Below are 17,613 nucleotides of genomic sequence, written 5' to 3' on the forward strand. Positions count from 1 at the left end.
AGCGTAGGCTACGCGCTGGTGGCCGCGCTTGCACGCGAACAAGTGACTCGACGTGCATCGAAGCATCGACCTAGCGCGTAGCCTTCGCTACCGCGGCCGCTCCAACGGTCTACGCGCGCTCTGATTGGTCGGGGTTTTCGCTTAATATCTCCTTAACGAAGCCCCATCCGACATTTTTGCAAAGGAAATTGTTGTTCAGAATCGTCTCAGCTACCCCCCATTTCCGGCTCCTCCCCGACCTTTGGGACACCCTGTATACCCTCGACGAAATTTCCACCCTTTGACACTCGAAGGCGCTAGCATGTTTTCGTTCGAGCACACGCGTCATCGTCCCGGTTCTTTATGTTCCGCGGTGAATCCATTATTGCCGATTACTTTGGCCACTTTAAATCCCTCCGAGCGTGTTAAACGAAAACGATTCGAACGTCGTTCCCGTTCCGTGAATTTAATCGAATCACCGTTCGATTTCGATTGCAGTCTATTCGCCGTGTTGATGCGCGTGCAATTTTAGTCGTCCGCTCGATGGGAGGTATTGGTTCCTGAGAGATTTTCGTGTTCTCGCTGTCTTTTAAACGTTCAGTGCTTGATCCCCCTATGTCATAGCTCGTGAAGTTACTTTTAGGGCTTTAGTTCAATACTCCGAACGCTATGAAGCTGCGAGCACTTTTATTTATCGTTTGCATCGCTTCTGCATTGTTATATGTTATTGTTTCCATAAAATTTATGTTTATTCTAAAATTCGAGGAATTCTGTGCTAAATATGAACATTCAGAGTGTCTTTGAAGGGCCACTACTTTGTGGACCACTGACTTTGAAGAACACGCGAATATACAAGAATATATAGAATATCAAAAATATAATACACGTTACAATATTTACAAGACAAGCCGTACTTTAATTTATATTTCTGTTACTCATCTGTGCATATAAAAATATCCATTTGATATATCTGTAGTAATTAATATGATATCAAGAAATAAATTTCTACTTTCATGGAATCCATGCCTCTCATTAATAATAAATTATTAATAACCTGTGCCTTTGCGCGTAAATAAATAGTCGTTCCACACAAAAGTAATAACAAAGTCGTTATATATTTTATTTTTTATGGATTCCAGTTGGACATTTAAAATTCGCATAGCATGTTAATAGATGGGATTTAACATCCCCGAACGCAGAGATCAAAACGCCTCTCAGCTTGTTAAATAGCGCGGATTCTCGTCATCCGCAAACCACCACGGGCGACCGCGTTCTTGCACATTTGACTTTATCTATTATTCACGCGGTGAACTTCCGCGAAGTCCTATTAAGTTAGCCATATCTACCTGAGAGCGCTGGCTGTTAACTTCAAGATTCAGTTTTTAAACCGCGAAACATCCACGCTTGGAATTACTCGAGGGTAAAATTTTACTCGTGGAAAATCGGCCAATAAATCTGTCCGAGTATGAAGGATCCATCGAGATCGCTCGCAAAACGCAGTCAATCTATCATACGTTGCGCAGCGTAACTAACAAGCATTGTGCTCTTTGTTCGTTCATTCATTCTAATTTCATAGATCTCCTATATAGACTTCTAGGATGTATTCTATTTATAAAAATGAGTAGAAAATACGTAGACAATGGGAAGTTGACAAATTGACTTTGATAAGGATGCTAACAATTTTTTGATACGAATTACTTGATTGTGGATTAGATAGTGTACTAGTTTACAGTTGCCTTCAAATTAAACCACAATTAATAATTATCATTCTTCTATAATTTTATAATCTTCATCGCTTCGGTTATGTAGAATATTTCTACCAATTGAATCGATAAAGATTTCCAATATTATTGAAAGAATATAAAAATATACATACTTATTGCATTATTAACATCTAGAGGCTTCCGAGGATTATACAAGAAATGAACAAACTCTTTAGTACGTTCTAAACAGGGGGGATAAGGTTAATGACAATAGCGGTTGTACGCAAATATACCAAACGGACGTCTGTCTGAAGCACTCAGGGATCAAGCATTCGTCGCTGCAAATGCGTTCAGAGCAGTGGAAAGCGCGATCGAAGGTCGTAGATACAATCACGCATCCCCTCGAAAATTTAGCGATCCTGATGATCGACGTTGTCGTTGCGTTAACAGGCGAGGTGGAACATCGGCTTGGTGGTCGATCGATGGCGTTTCCCTCGCACAGAATACACCATTGCGAATTAAACGACGCTCTCTCGTCAGCAGCCAAAGCCACAATGCTCTTCTTACGCGTACATGGTGTGGGTGACGTATCGATCCCGACGGAAAGTGTGTCAACTGCGTTTCACGCGTCGTCTTCGTCTCCATTCCGTCACTGGTACGAGAGTCTGGTTAACGCTTCGACGACCGCGGTATCACGCGGAGACCGGTGTCGATGATCAAGCTTGTTCGAAGTATTTTCATACGAATCTTGTTTATTTGGCAAAATAAAGACTACATTTTTTAGTGGGATCTATTAATTTTTGTGGATTAAATCACGACATTATTGGGAAGTTTCGAAGTTGTAGTATTTGTAATTGAATGAGTATCATTCATCTGTAGCCTCCATGGTGAGACTGATTCACGTGCAATTAAATCGGCGAGATTTCAATGAAACTTTGTACGTGAAAGAGTTTCATACATACAATAATTTCTCGTACATTTTTTCAGTTATGTGTAGTCTACCTTGTTATAGTTGAACATGTTACATACGTTCATTTTGTGATTATAATAAGAAAAAATTTGTCTTTAAGTGAAAATCATGAAATATCAACGAGACATCGATGAGAAAAGAGCGATTTCCTCCTCAATCTCGTGAATCGTGATCTTTGTGTAATTTTACCAGGTTCTCGCAATTGGTCCAAGACTTTAAACAACAATTATCTTGACGACACATCTAAACCAGACAAGGTCCGGATTGCGAAGGCGAAGTAAGAGTTGTACAATGTCAGCCACACTTGACAAGAGCCTTCGGCGTTAAGACAATACACCCACGCGGTTATCTTTGCGCCCGCGTACCGATCTCTCGCTATCTTGTCCGTATTCCCGCGAAAATAAGTTTCCCCCTCTCCGCGCGTTGCATTATTCATAAAACCCAACCGCGACAGTGACTTATTGCGGCTGGCCCGTGACACGAGGGGCAAAACGATAGGGATTTGAATAAATTCAGTTAGATTTTCTGGCCGACACGCCGCGCGACGTATACCATCCAGGTTAAAATTCATTGCTCCTCGTGTGTGTGCGCGCATGTGTTCGCGCAGGCGTGTTTTAGTATTGAATGCATCGCGAGGATGTTGTTTATACTTGCCATCTCCTTTCGTATTCTGACGTCGACGGTTCCCTGTGTTGACCCCTTGACCGTGGATCCACGGGGCCCTCTGGCGAACGCTCGCCTCTAGGGTATCGCGTTTCTGGTCACAAGCGTTCATCTTCTCTTGCCATCGCTCGTCTCGTTTCCAGAGAGGACGAAAATAATTCGCGAGGTGGGTGTTACCTTTCAGGGAGCCCGTTACGCAAAATGGCCTTCTGATTTATTCCTGAACGATTCGCATTTATGGTTCCTTTTTCGCTTGTTAAGGTGTATGTTTGGCGTGGTATCAAGTGGCTAGCTGAGGAGGTCACATTTTGAAGCATTAACCCAGTCACTGCCAGAAAAATTTAAAGCGTTTTGCCTTGGGCGTCAAGATCTAATACAGATGCGTAACCTAGGTTAGTATTTTGATAATAAAAGGTGATATTAAATTTGTTGTTTTTAAAAAAAAAAAAATTGCGATCTTCTTGTGGAATAATTCGTGACTCAAAAGGCTACAAACTTACCCCTTGAGTAATTGCAATCAATTTGAACTATGAGACATCTCGTAGTTACCAGTGTTATCCTTTTGCATACTTAAGGAGTTTTTTCATATTTTTCTTTGGTCTTGTGTTCGTATAATATAACCTTTGTGTGATAAATATGTGGAAAGTTGAAATTTACACTGGTTAAATTGAACGATTCCCAGGAATGCATTAAGAATCATTGTATCGAAAAACAGAATTATCAAACTTCTTTGGAAAAAACAAGCACGTTGTTCGTTACGTTAGGAAAAGTTTCCTGAGATCCTGAGACGCGTAAATTGTTTCGTAACTCCAATTGCGTCATCGATAGAGAATAGATAACAAGTTGGAATTCTGCACTATCGATTCTCCCATTGGTTGAACGCAATACTAACACGGACGTGTGCTCCCTTGGGAAGACTCGGTTTTCACCGACCGTCTGCTTCCGTCTTTGTGTCTTCTGTGTCCTCGTGTTCTTACCAGCACCGAGAAACTCAATTTCTGTGTCACAGGCTTCTGTTTTCGTGAAAACATCACGTACTTTCAATTTTTCCTTGTTGCTGGCGATAGCCACACGTCCCTAGTTTAGAGAGCTCAGAAAAACTCGATTGACTGCTCGAGTAGTACACTATCGAAGGAAAACGCAGGGATATTTTTAATTTGTTGAATGTAAGGAACGTCACTGATACTTTGTGTAACTTATACATTAGGTCACTTCGTTGAAGATGAGTTTAGGATAGATAGACACTAGGTACAATAATATTTAGAAAATTAAATGAATTTGCAGAGAAGTAAGCTACTAGATGTTTGAAAAAGTTCAGAATGGTCGATGGATGAATTATTAGATGTACTGGAAAGTAATGTCGTTTATTTTACATTAAATTCGAACAAATTTTTAATAAATTCCTTTTTTTAATCAATTATGTAATCGCCCTCGTTATCAACAGCCTTTTGCCATTTAGTGTAAAAATTGCGAATATCAAATGGATAAAAATCAATGAGGTAGTGAGTGATAAACAAGTATTTTAAATTGAAAAAACGGCATCACTTTTCAGTCCACCTAATATTTTCTTAAATTTCAGTCTTCAACCGTGTGTATTCGCTAAACATCGCTGGCCAGCACGTATTTCTCACAGATTTCCACGAAACCAGTCGCAAAACCGCGAAGGAGGTAGGAAACATTTTCAAAGCTTTTTTCGAACGCAAACCGAGTCATAGGAAGATTACAGAGGAAAGTATTCCGTTTTAATTAAATTTCTTCGTTCATTCAGAACTGCAAAAATTTCCCTCAAAGCAATGTTGGAAGTTTAAACAATGAATTCAAACAATACTTTTCGCAATCCTCCATTCGGCAAATATGAAAGCAAAGAAAGAAATCAAAAGACCAGTTTTCGTAATGAGCTCCGCGAAAAGTAATTTATGTTTTTATATAAAAAAAAATATTTCTTAAAAGTACATAACTCTACTCCTGATAACATCCCTCGATTATTAAAACTTGTTGGAATATTTACTATAATTTAACATTTTATTTTACTGCAAAAATAAATGTACTGAGAATATACGTACAATGTATATGTATGTCTGTCACTGCAGTCCAAAAACTACAGTGTACACTGCTAGAAATTCTTTCTACCTTTTTCTTATAACGTTTGTTAGTTAGTCTCGACCAGCTCCACGTAGAGAAAAGACCTCAGCTTATTTGTAACATTTTAATAATGAAATCAATACTTTCAATTAATTCCCCACTTCCGTTCAAACTTATTTCCATATTCAGATACAGATAACACACAATGCTATCAAACGTTTCACATTTCGCTACAAAAATTTAACAAAGGCCATTTACCCAACTTGCCAGGGTATCCGCGCTTAAAGGAACGAAGCTGGTCCCTATAGTCTGACTGTTTCATCCGTGATTTTCACGGGCGTACCCTCCAGGTCGGATCGAAGCGCCCCCCCCCCCCCCCCAAACGGCACAAGGAGAAATAAAAGTCCTGGAGCCAGAAAATCCAATTTGCTGGTACCTTTGCCCCGAACTACGTACGCGCGCGTTCCTCCGAGGAAAAAGTTTACCGCGCTGTGCCTTCATTTCGAAACCGCCGATGAGCGTAATTGACGTTGGAGAAACGGGCGCGGGACAAGGAGAGGGAAAAAACGAGGGCATCCCTCGGCTGGGGGATACTCATCTGGAGGAATTCCCTTTGATCAATCAGACCACCGTTTCGCGGACGTGACGTAACATCTGCGGTGGTCCCTAGGACAACGAAAAGGCCACAGCCGCCATTTCGAAGTTCACGGCATCGAAGTTCCATTCGAGGTTTTTTGCTTTCGTTGGAAGACTTCTTATCGTACCCTGCCGCATGCCGATTTCCAGCCACTGAACGAGCAGAACGCCCTGGAAACCTCTTGCTTCGAAACGTTTCAATTACTTATGCCGCAGCCTGGACCCTTCCTTCCGTTCCTCTTCTCCATTAGTGATCAGCTCCAGCTTGCTGCCTCTGCCGTGAAATCTCGGTGGCGATTTTGTTTCTCCTTTCCTACTGGCCCTTGGAGAATTATTGAAAAATAGCTGGGAACGGAAACGAAACGTGCCCACCTTCAACGGACGGTGAATATTTAAGGAGGATACGATTGCTGGAGAAATGAGTACGCGGCTTGAAATCAACGTCGGTAGAGAGGGTTGTCGGTGGACTTTCTGTCGAGAAGCTTCTGTGTACATCAAGAGAATATACAGTCAGTTCCATAACTTATTCGTACCCTTCATGTCCACCGAAGAAGTTTGTCTAAATTAAATGACAGAGGTGTGACGTTACCAAACAAATTTTTCATTAGAAATATGGACATAAATAAACTTTACAGATGTACATATTTATAACGAAACATTTATTTGGAAGCATCAAGCCTATTATTTAATTTAGATAAATTTGTTCAATAGACATAGAGGCCACGGATACTTAGGGGGTTGACTGTATCTGATATTCAAATCCAACGATATCCATTTAAATCGAATTTAATTTCATTTAAGGTGGTCATTTAAGCTGGTCTTCAGGGTGGCTGGTTGCTTTCGTATTTCTCGTATAATATTGTTTCACAGCGGAAGATGAAATAAATGCGGGAAAGGAAGAATTATACGTTGACACGGAAAGTCGGAGATTTATACACAGATTTCACTTATGGTATTGCCACGTGATCCTCCGAAGTCACAATGACAGCTCTTCTGGGTGATCGTAGAAGGGTCGTCGACGATTCCTCCCCATGGTAATAAAAGTGCCATCGAAGGCACCCAAAGCATTTATGCTCTCAAGCAAACGTATCTCGAGCGCTTCGGTTGAGAGTTGAACGTTCCCAGGCTCCCTCAAACTTTGGCAATATATCTTTTTATCAAGCTCGGCTAAAGCATCGAAGGGGGAAGACTTACTAATATTGTGGCTTATCGTCGTCGAAGTTGCCTCGGCGAGGAAATAAGATTCTGGTATTGGAGTTACGAGCAACCCTTGAACTGATCTGGAGAAGTTTGAGTAATTTTATGCAGACGTCTGACTTGCAATCCAATTAGACATTTCAGTGGCCTACAGTAATCGTATCGTGTGTCTACTTTTTATTACATTTTCTTTTCTATGTAAATGTCATAGCATTAACGATGTAATATTATGTTTATATACATTTGGTACTTTTATTTATTATATGGGCCTGAATATCTTATTCTGTCTGTGCAATATATACACTTGACTCTATACGTATATTATTCCATATATATAAAATAATCAACATATTGCCCAAATTATTTGTTTAATTTTATAAAGTATTGTAAATACAATCCTCAAACCTGTTATTCTCACAGAAGCTAAAAGTGAAATTGCAACAGGTGTCAATTTATTCTTTTAATCAAAAAAATATTCCACTTTACAATTTAAATTCCAGTTTTCATTGAATAAAAAGCTTAACGAATATCTTTTACCTTTCATTCGATATCTACAATTATAATCTGGATAACAATCTCACCTGCTTCTGACGTAACTCGTGACCCATTCTCGAATATTTCATTTTGAAGCAAAGAATACCTAACAAAACTCATTCAGAAAACCATCTCGACCACACACAGGCGTCAACGTGTGCGACATCCAGGGCATTCCCCTTGTCAAAGTGGAACGAAAATCAGTCGTTGTTTGGCCACTTAAAAGCAATCAGCTCTCATGTTTTCGTAGGCTCGATAAACATTTTTGCTGCGCATCACTTGAACCGAAGCATGCCGCCGGATGGGAAACTTCGTTCAAACAGGCATACCGGAGGGCCCCGCGATGGCTGCTTCCGATTAAAGTACGACGAGGAACAAGCCACGGAGTGGTTTACTTTGGCTAGGACGAGCCATGAATCAAACGGCGACAACCTCACCAGCGCATAATCTGCTGAGCGCGCGGTTATTAAATCACGCAGTTACAAACGACGCTTTTAGTCCGCGGAAACGTAAAGGAAGCTTCCGCGAATAAACTCGTCAACTCGGGCGTAACAACGAGCTCGATTAATCTCGCGGTTTTATCGTTGCCACGGGTCCTTGACTTCTCGTCTGTCTCTTATTTCTCACTCGCGTACGCGCTACCCCTCCAAGGGATGCCTCGGGTGCTTCGTATTTTTTCAGGCTCCGATGTCTCTTACATCTGAGTTGCGATTTCCGTAAAAAAGATTTAGACCCCGCCCCCGTTCGCGCCATAGCGTGCTTCACAATTATTCATAACATGCAAATTCACGGGAAACGTCGACCTTCTCGCTTTCTAATAAAAACGTGTCTCTCGTCGACGCACGAACGCCATTTTCTCCTTCACCTCGTTCGCTTAATTTCGAGGGGGGGGGGGGGGGGATTTAAATCTAGGCCATGAAAAAGTTCTTTTTTGAGTCTTCTTTGAGTTTCCGTGGTTGGGCGTTAGGAGATTTTTTTTTTTAATGCTTTGGTAGTGAGGATGTTATTTTAGGGGTAAGAATAACGAACCGATGATAAAGTACGTCATGATTACATTATCATTGCAATACCAGCTGCCAACTACGAGATGTCTCGTAGCGCAATTACTCAATGAATGAGTTTATACTCTTTTGAGTCACGAATTATTGCAAAAGAAGATCGTAAGTTTTCTTTTTCAAACAACAAATTTAATATCACTTTTTATTATCAAAGTAATACACATCTTATTAAATCACGACGACCAAGGCAAAACGCTTTAAATTTTCCTGGCAGTGAATGGGTTAAAAAATGAAGTAAATTGCATTAAATAACTCCCACTTTGACGAATTTGAATTCGTATAATCTGCCTGCATTTTTCGCCATAAAAATCGCCATAATTCCGAATGAAAGGAACTCATGGCAACAGAATTAAGGTAAACAGTAGTCGTCCACCAGAAAAAGATACGAGATGGCGAGTGGACTAGATGGACCAGCCAAAAAAAAAAGAACGCGCTTTCGATTGCATCGGTGAATTTTCATTACTCTCTCACGGTTTACTTCCGATGCAGTTTCACCTGACCCAGTTCGAGCAGCAATATAACTGTCTCCCCTGTCTCGTTCCACGCCAACCCCCTTTCGCTCCGACGCAGTTTCTTCGTGGGAGAGCGGCGCGACTACCCAGCCAGCGGCAAAACAAAAGAGGCGATTAAACGGAACAGCGAATCCGTCAGGGGGTTCTCCCGGCCCACCCTTCGTTTGTATTAGTCTCCCTTCAGGCTTCGAGGACGTAGTCGCGGGACAGCCCCGAAAATCCACTCGCGGGGAATAATTCTGTCGCGAACCGGCTTTTCGCTGCGCCTTCGCTCCTGCCAGCTCAGGATTTACTCGGTGATATCCTGCAGGGTTGAAATAATTTTATCCTGGGCGACGAATAAAAATTCCTGTGCTTCGTACAATGTAAACAACGTATATATGATATATGATAATTTTTTTTAATTATACGGTAAGTGGTCTTCTACTTCTTTGTACTCACGTATAAATACAATTTGTATACCAATTTATTTTTGTACTTTCATTAAATTTAACGCATAATAAACTATCGTTCCTAATAATGAATGTGTTAAGAAAGGCCAAGAATTTATATAATCTTTAACTGCTACCGCTTCTACCCAGAAGTCGATTCCTCGAGTCGGTGTTCACGGAACGTATCGAGAACAACGCCTCGTTATATTCACGGGCCAGCAGACCTATGACTTTCCGCGATAAAATCGTCAATCGCTGGACAATATGGCCGTGGAGCAAACCGGCTTTAATCAAGTCGCTTCGCCCAGATTGGAATTAGTAAGAATAGATTCCAGGACGGAGGTGTGCCGTTTCAATAATTAAATTTGATCTCACGGAATTAGTTGTCGACGAGAGAAGTCTCCACCTCGTCTGGATGGATTTTCAAACTGCCACGTCGTAGTTCCGAGGCTAATTATCTCGCAGCAAACAAACCGCCGAATGTACTTTCCTTTCTTCGGCGAAAGTTTGGAAAACAACAAACGAACTTGATTTCTGTCGGCTTCGAGAAGACGAGTGATTAAGAGTAATATTGACGGTGTTCCACCCCTGCCTTCGAAGAAATCCAGTTAATTTCAGTTTGTCGACTCGAGTTTCTGACGCGTTGAAAACCGTCGATATTCGAGTTTTCTAATTCACGAGAGTGGTGGTACCTTGGCATTCTGTTTGGGACGCTTTATAGAATTGCGCGTCTGGCACGGAATGAAGTCATGCTATTCGCGAGAATGTCAGACTACGTATACACTCTGGAAGGAGCATTATTAGTTCATGGCCTGGAGAAATTAGAAGTTTAATCAAAAGTTTTTGAAGGCTGATCCCGCTTGGTGGAGATTGACATATCGTAATCGCGTTCTTAAGACTGATGAATGGCCATGGGAATATCCAGGATCAGGGGCTTGGGTTGCTTTGATTGGAAGTCTTCGATCCTTGCATACTTGATCGATCAGCTAAGCAAAAATCCTGGTTGTGTAAATGCTTCAAGTCCAATAAGAAACTTGCTTAATGGGGTAACGAAGTACTTGCCTGGTGAGGTAGTTATGTGAGCCACCAAGCATAAATTGTACTTCCACAGTACTTTCACAGAAAAATGTGTGTAACAAAAGTTATTTAAACTTAAATTTTAAAGCTATTTCATTCTGTAGATATTTTTGATAGATTCGATACTAACCGAGATAAACGGACATAGATATCAAATTTCTCGTTTGGGGGATGTTCTGCTTGGGGTGTCCTATATCTCGCTTATCGTTCGCTTCACGATAAAACCGCACATAACAGAATTTACTCTAAATTAAATTTCATATTCTTCTCCAAGCAAGAATCTCGCCGTTGTCTCTTTATTAATCCTTTACATTTCCTTTTATCCAAGACTTATTATACATCCAATTTACAAGAAACATCCAAATAGCTACCTCGTCCCAATAGCTGTACATCTTTTCACCCCATTGGTTTTCCGCACCGCACTCGATGTCGCGCAATAGGAACTCGTCATCTTCGGATTCTGAACGCCCTGGTTCGTGATTCAGTGAACCGTGAGCTTTGGCTTACGTACGCTAAACTCGCCGCTTGTCTCAACAAGCTGTTCGACGAGGCGTAACTCACACGCAGCCACCAACCCCCGAAACCATTTCTCATTCTGACTGCCTAACGGCGCGGGCAAAGCCGTTGCAGACTTCCGACGGTGGCACGCGATGTCAGGACACACCGTGGGGGACCAGCAGCCCGAAGAATTCATTCGACGCGGGTAACGGATGAGGCGGGAAAGTTCGCGCGGCGATAACTCATCGTTCACACCTTATTTACCTAGTCCCAGTTCCGGCGGAGCCGATCGTTCTGCGTTCAGCGTCTCGTCGAATCCTGCTGGATTGAATTTTAACGCGCCACCCCGTCCAAGAAGGCTGCCAGAAACGTAGCGCTGACAGTTGGAAACATTTTCGTGAAAAGAGCCGAATAATAAAAATGTTTGGCTTTGGGGTCACGAGGTCAAGTTGTGAATGGCGCAATGCTTTGGAAGTCACTACATATTTGTAATATTTATAATTTTTTAATGCACAAGGAACGTTTATTTATCGCAGGGCCAGATAATTGTGCCACTTTAAATTGATCGTAAATTAAGTATTTTATATTGTTGATTATGTATATTGTAAATCAGAACTCAGAGTGGTTCTTAACAGAAGCTCTTAACAGGGACTAATACTAAAAAGAGAGTAGATAAGATAGACCTAAGGGAAGGACTTGGTGTATCACCATGAGACTTCGTAATTCGAGGCACCTCCTTCCACAATTTTCATCGCGAGACGTCACCGTAGATTGCATTGCGAGTCGAAGAAGCCGATGAAGCAGCTGTCGTCGACAGATAGACTTCCGCTCCCTTCGATTCGCCTCTCTCTTCACCTAATTCTCGTTTCTCCCTGTCCCAAGAAGCGAAGGAAAGATCCTCTGTCCTCCTCCGTTCACTTATAGCCGTCTTAATTTATATAGATCCTCCGGTTGCATTCTGCCGCCCGTTCACTACCGCCGATGGCCGCGAACTTCCATGATCCTGGGGGTATCGATTCCGGGGGCAATTTCTTTTTAACGAGCTCCCGATAGCTTCTCGAAAGGGTGCTAGCCACGCCGGAGGGATCTGCTTTAGAACGAGGACCGTACGATTTAGTGGGAAACGATCCCTCCCGCGCAACCATCGGCTTGTCTGGCCGTACAGCCTGCAATCCCGATCAACATCTTCGGATTTAGCCCTCTCCCCCTCCCTCCACCCCAAAGGGGTCCGCAGACGTCAAGATAGAATTTTTTTCAACGAAGCCGCGCCGTTATCAGGCGGATTCGTTCGATTAATTAGAAAACTTTTCTTCGACGACTCGCTTCCCTTCTGATTCTTCGAGGAACTTTAAATTACCGTCAACCCCTCCGACGTGTAGTTGCAAATATTGCGTGTGCCGACACAGAGTAGCTGGGGGTTGTAATGTACGTCCCGAGGAGATAATAGAAGTGTCGAAGCAGACACACGTATAAATATTTTTCTTTTGAGATCTTAACCTTTTGCTGTCGTATATCGAGTGAGACTTGACAGAAATGAACTGAAATCACAAAAATTCTGGACTGCTAAGGGTTAAGGGAAGATTTGATTATACAGAAGCTAGTTGGTAAAGCTAAATTTGTCGAAAATTTTAGTAGACCTTATTTTTTAAGTGTCGCGAAAATTTGTTCATGCTCTGTCAAGTGCAGTGCAACTACCGCGGGACAACCCATCGCGGAGGGAGAAATCATAAGATAAACAATACACGTACGCAGTCACAGTGGAAGTCCTCAGGCAGCCAGGAGAAACCTTACAGGAAAAGGTGCACTTTGCCGTGTTATTGAGTAGACATTGAGCGTATTTGCAGAGTCGACGGGGTGGCAAAAATTCTCGGTTTCGATTCGAACGGTTCACGCTCCAACTGCGCGTACTGCGCGATATACCGGTGTAAAATTACAGCGAAATGTTTAAATCCACCGGGCCATGACTGCTCGTGATAAATACTACCACGGTGGTGGATTATAGTATGCACGGTTTTAAACGCCCGCCGTCCGCCCCACCCAAAGGGTCGAACTCGTTTATTTCGCGAGTGGTGACAATATTCGACGATAAAACGCGATGTATTAAACAATAACGACTCGCTGAATTTGCCAGCTCCCGTGTCAATAAGTACAATAACGATTATGGGATTAATACGGTGGAACTCCGAATACCGTTCGAGTTCGAAAATTACGAGGTTCGTTAAGCCGAAAGCGCTGCGCAAACTTGAAAATTCATTAAATCTAATGCCCGGGAGGCTTCATTACAGTTCCATGACCGATTCGAACTGTTCGAATCTTATAATTCCTTTAGTAATAGTTCGTATCCTAGGCTATTATGTAACCTCTGATCGTTCCATTCGAACAGTCGTGGCGCCAATCAAACAAATGGGGCACAAAATCTTAAACTAATCTTAACGTCTCTGATTTCGCGATGTTTTGACTCACAGGCTAATGCTTTCTGGAATGGAAGCAGATAGTTTTATTAACAATCTAAAGCTATTTAAATAACTTCCGAAATACTTGAAATAAAATTCCCATTCATTTAGAAACTGTTCACTCTTTCATGGCTCGTCTAGAACACAGACACAAAGTACACAAAATCGTCGTTCAAAAATCATTAAAGTTGGCGAATGACAATATTTCAGGAACATCGCCAATGTGATTACCATTACATTCGACCCCGTTCCCACGGCTCGAGAGTAACTGCATTCTGATGCATCGAAAACGAAAACTTCAAAGGAACCACGGTTTTACTTCGGTTACCTCGTCCCTGAATAATCGCGTCTGCATCAGCTGGGATCTCACGGAGAGGTGCTCGCGATGCATGCATACATAATCCCATTTTGCCATTGTGAGAGGTAACAAAATCGCGGCAAAATCGAGGTCACGCTTCAAATCAGGAAAGACGGCATATACATAGTTAGGAAAGCACGTGAAAATGACCAATCAAACGATTGCAGAAAGGAACAACTGGATGACGTATTGTCGCCGGGGCGGAAATCCCTGAGAGACGTTCTCGAGGCTAGTGATGGATGTTAGCAATATCCACGTGGTAAATTGAACGTGGCCGTGGAATTTTCAGGCTCGCGTGGGCGTGAGAATATCGTGTCCGCGGTATTTCATTCCGCTAGGCGCGAGTGTCACGTGGACAGCTTTTTCCAATAAGTCATGTAGTCGGCGCGTTCTGATGGCCGTTAACGCGCGAGCAAATTCTGGTTTAGCGCGAGCTACGAACGCATTATTCTTTTCCTCCTTCATGGTTTTTCTGTCTTAAATATAACTAGAGTTTTATGGGGACTCCGAGTACTTGCCTCGATGAAACGTAAAAGTGAAGAGGACTTGTCTTTCTATTCCCTTTCATGGTCGGCTATTATCTCAAATTTAAGATACAAGTTACTAAATCTTACATAGTTCCTTTAGTTAAGGTTAAAAAAAAGACACGTTTTCAAAGTTAGACTATTTAATGTAATGCGATTCCTGTTCGCACATTTTGCAACGAGATGGGGCAGAGTGCAAAGGGTTAAATATAGGAACCTCATTTCCCCTACAACAAAAATACGAATGCATCAGCTACAACACCGTGCTCGAAGTTTCCCTCAAGGAGTGATCATTTCCTTCCGTATTAAGTTGCAACAGCATCGTTAAGATACCGTAACAACACGCTGTTATCTCAGACACCAATTTAAAGGTGTTCCCATCAGGTCGAACGTTGAATGCAGGTCTTAACAATGAACACGCGCGAAAGCAAAAGGAAACCAGTCTCTGATAACGCCCGCGAAAGACACATCCAAGACCTTACGCAGTTCTTTCCCTCGCCCAAAAGACGAGCACGTGTGCTCGTTTCGGGAACGATGCAACCGAGGGAGCCTCCAACCTTTCAACAGTTCCCAGCCAGGAATGTCTTTGCTGTGCCAGTTCGAAGATGAGAGAAAAGTTTACCCACGATCGTGCTAATGCGAGTTCGAGCGCTGGCCCGTCATCCAACCGGGACGAAACTCGGGCGGAAGTAACTTTTGGCAAATTTGCAAACTAACTGATGGAAACCTCATTTCGCGCGAGCCATCTTGAACGTCGTGTTTCCGCTATAGCGCTGTCCGTCCAGGTGCCACGGTACAGACAGGTACCTGAGAACTGGACCATGAACTACTCGAGAACGGGAGACGAAACGCAACGAGAGAGTAACTCGTCTGGAATAATAGACATTGCATCGATTTTTTCTCTTTTTGTGGGAAAAGACGTTTAATTTTGTTCGATAAACTTCTTTGGTGAATATCTTGTTGGATTTATTTTATGTTTTGACGTTTCTTCGAGAGAGTTAAGTGTATAATTTGTAAGTAATTTATAATTATAAATGGCACACATTGTCTACTCTAAATTTTCTACTTTCATAAGTAACTTCTAACATTGGATATTCTAAAAATGTCCTGATTGCAGTTTTCTTTCGAGGCGTAAACAGCCTAGAATCAATTTAAAGGATTTCCCAAAAGGAATGACCTCTTTCATGATAAATTGCAATCACGAGTACTTTCATTTCAAATAAAAAGCATGGGATATATTCCATACCATTTGTATTTGATTAAAAATAAAATCTGATAGCTTCTTTTGAAAAACATTTTTATAAGAAGTCTTCTTAATTGCTTAAGAAGGCTATTCATCTATATCAAAAGCTTCTCGTAGTATATTCCAATTAAAAGAACAAAATCCTATGAAAAATGCTCCTTTTGAAAAATTCTTCATTTACAAACTCCTTATAAAAAATCTTCCTAACAGTCTAGTAACACTATTTCCTTAAAACCTAAAAAATCTTCTTTCCAGTGCCTCCCAATAATTTAATCAGTCTACACACAAACTTTCACTGATCAGTCGCTTTCGTCTACGTTATATGTTCGATAGAGGCAATATTTACATCGAGGAGCTCTCGGTTCATTAAATCTGCCAGTAGGTCGGATCGAAACGGGCGTTATCGGAAAGACGTTAAAATCAGGGACCCGCGTCGACGCGGAAGTTGTATCAATTTTTTGCCACTTTCGACGAGAGGGCCGATATTTATTGTGCAATGGCTGGCTCGCTGGTGCTCACACCGCGATATATATTCGACGAAACGCTCCGGCGGACTACAGCCAGTTATCCTCTCCGGTAGCTTCGACGATCATGCTCCGCTGGGAGCTGCTCGCTTATTCCGATCTAGACGTGTGTGCCGCAAGAGTAACCGTCGGCGGGCATCGAAACTCAGAGGAAACTCAAACGGATAAGTTACTCTCGTGTTTGACGTTTAGTTATATTTGCTGTGATTAGGAATGATAAATCGTATAAGGAAAATAACGGTTGGAGTCGTGAAAGTATATTAATTTTGTTTTGATCGATAGTCTATTATTTTCTATGAAATTAATCTACTTTCTTTTAGTATTTTCTTATTTATATATTTTAGAGTAACCTGTGTAAGTTAATTTTCATTAACATTAAGTCCATTGTTTGGTTCTGAAGAATATCTAAAAATAATCCTCCGCTGTGGTACACCATCGTGGCCAAAACATTTGTGTCAACGTTGTTCGTGTTTCGAGGATTTCGTCCCGCTCTGGCGTGCACGAGAATCGAGAGAGAGCAAGAAAGGAATCGCAGCGAATAGACGAGAGTAGTTGTCTAACGGGCTGAAAAGTTGGGAGAACAATTTCTTTGTAATAAACCGTCCTACCGAGCCTTATGCATGCATTACGCTCGCAACGTGGATTCCGTATTCAAAGGCCTTATCCTCTAAAAAATAACCGCACGCATTCGCACTGTGTATTTATACGATGCACTTTGTCAGCAGCTCGGCGACCCAGTAGTTATGCCATAGTTAAGCGGGGGCACGTGCACGCGCATAAAGACGACGGGCGGAGACCGTGGCTCTCTCATTTATCACGCGGTGCAGGGGACAGAAGGAACCCTGACAAATATCAAATGCTGCATTACCGCGGGACGCTAACACCGTTGGAATCAATTGTAAGGAAGTTATTGCGACCAACTATCGCGAGTCAAACTTCGGGATAATCTATGGACGTATGCTACCAGGCTAGCAGCCACTTTGAACTTTAAGGCGCCACAAGTTTCGAGCGTGGGCAGTTTCGAGCACGTTGGAAAGATGTATCCGTTTTTCTCAAAATTGGAGCGAGGAAAGGATGTTCACGTAATAGACTGCGGATTATATCTATTTAAACTACAATAATAAGCACATGTGAAATATAACCAAAAAGTACATACACTTATGCAAAATAA

At 42.0% G+C, this 17,613-nt stretch overlaps 1 protein-coding gene across 6 annotated transcripts in view; it reads left to right on the top strand.

Annotated features, from left to right (window-relative positions):
• Positions 1 to 17,613, top strand: part of LOC128890965 (glutamate receptor ionotropic, kainate 2) — a 276,750-nt gene that overhangs the window by 187,825 nt on the left and 71,312 nt on the right. The window lies entirely within an intron of this gene.

Source organism: Hylaeus anthracinus, unplaced genomic scaffold (assembly GCF_026225885.1).
Source record: "Hylaeus anthracinus isolate JK02 unplaced genomic scaffold, UHH_iyHylAnth1.0_haploid 12001, whole genome shotgun sequence".
Classification (NCBI taxonomy): domain Eukaryota; kingdom Metazoa; phylum Arthropoda; class Insecta; order Hymenoptera; family Colletidae; genus Hylaeus; species Hylaeus anthracinus.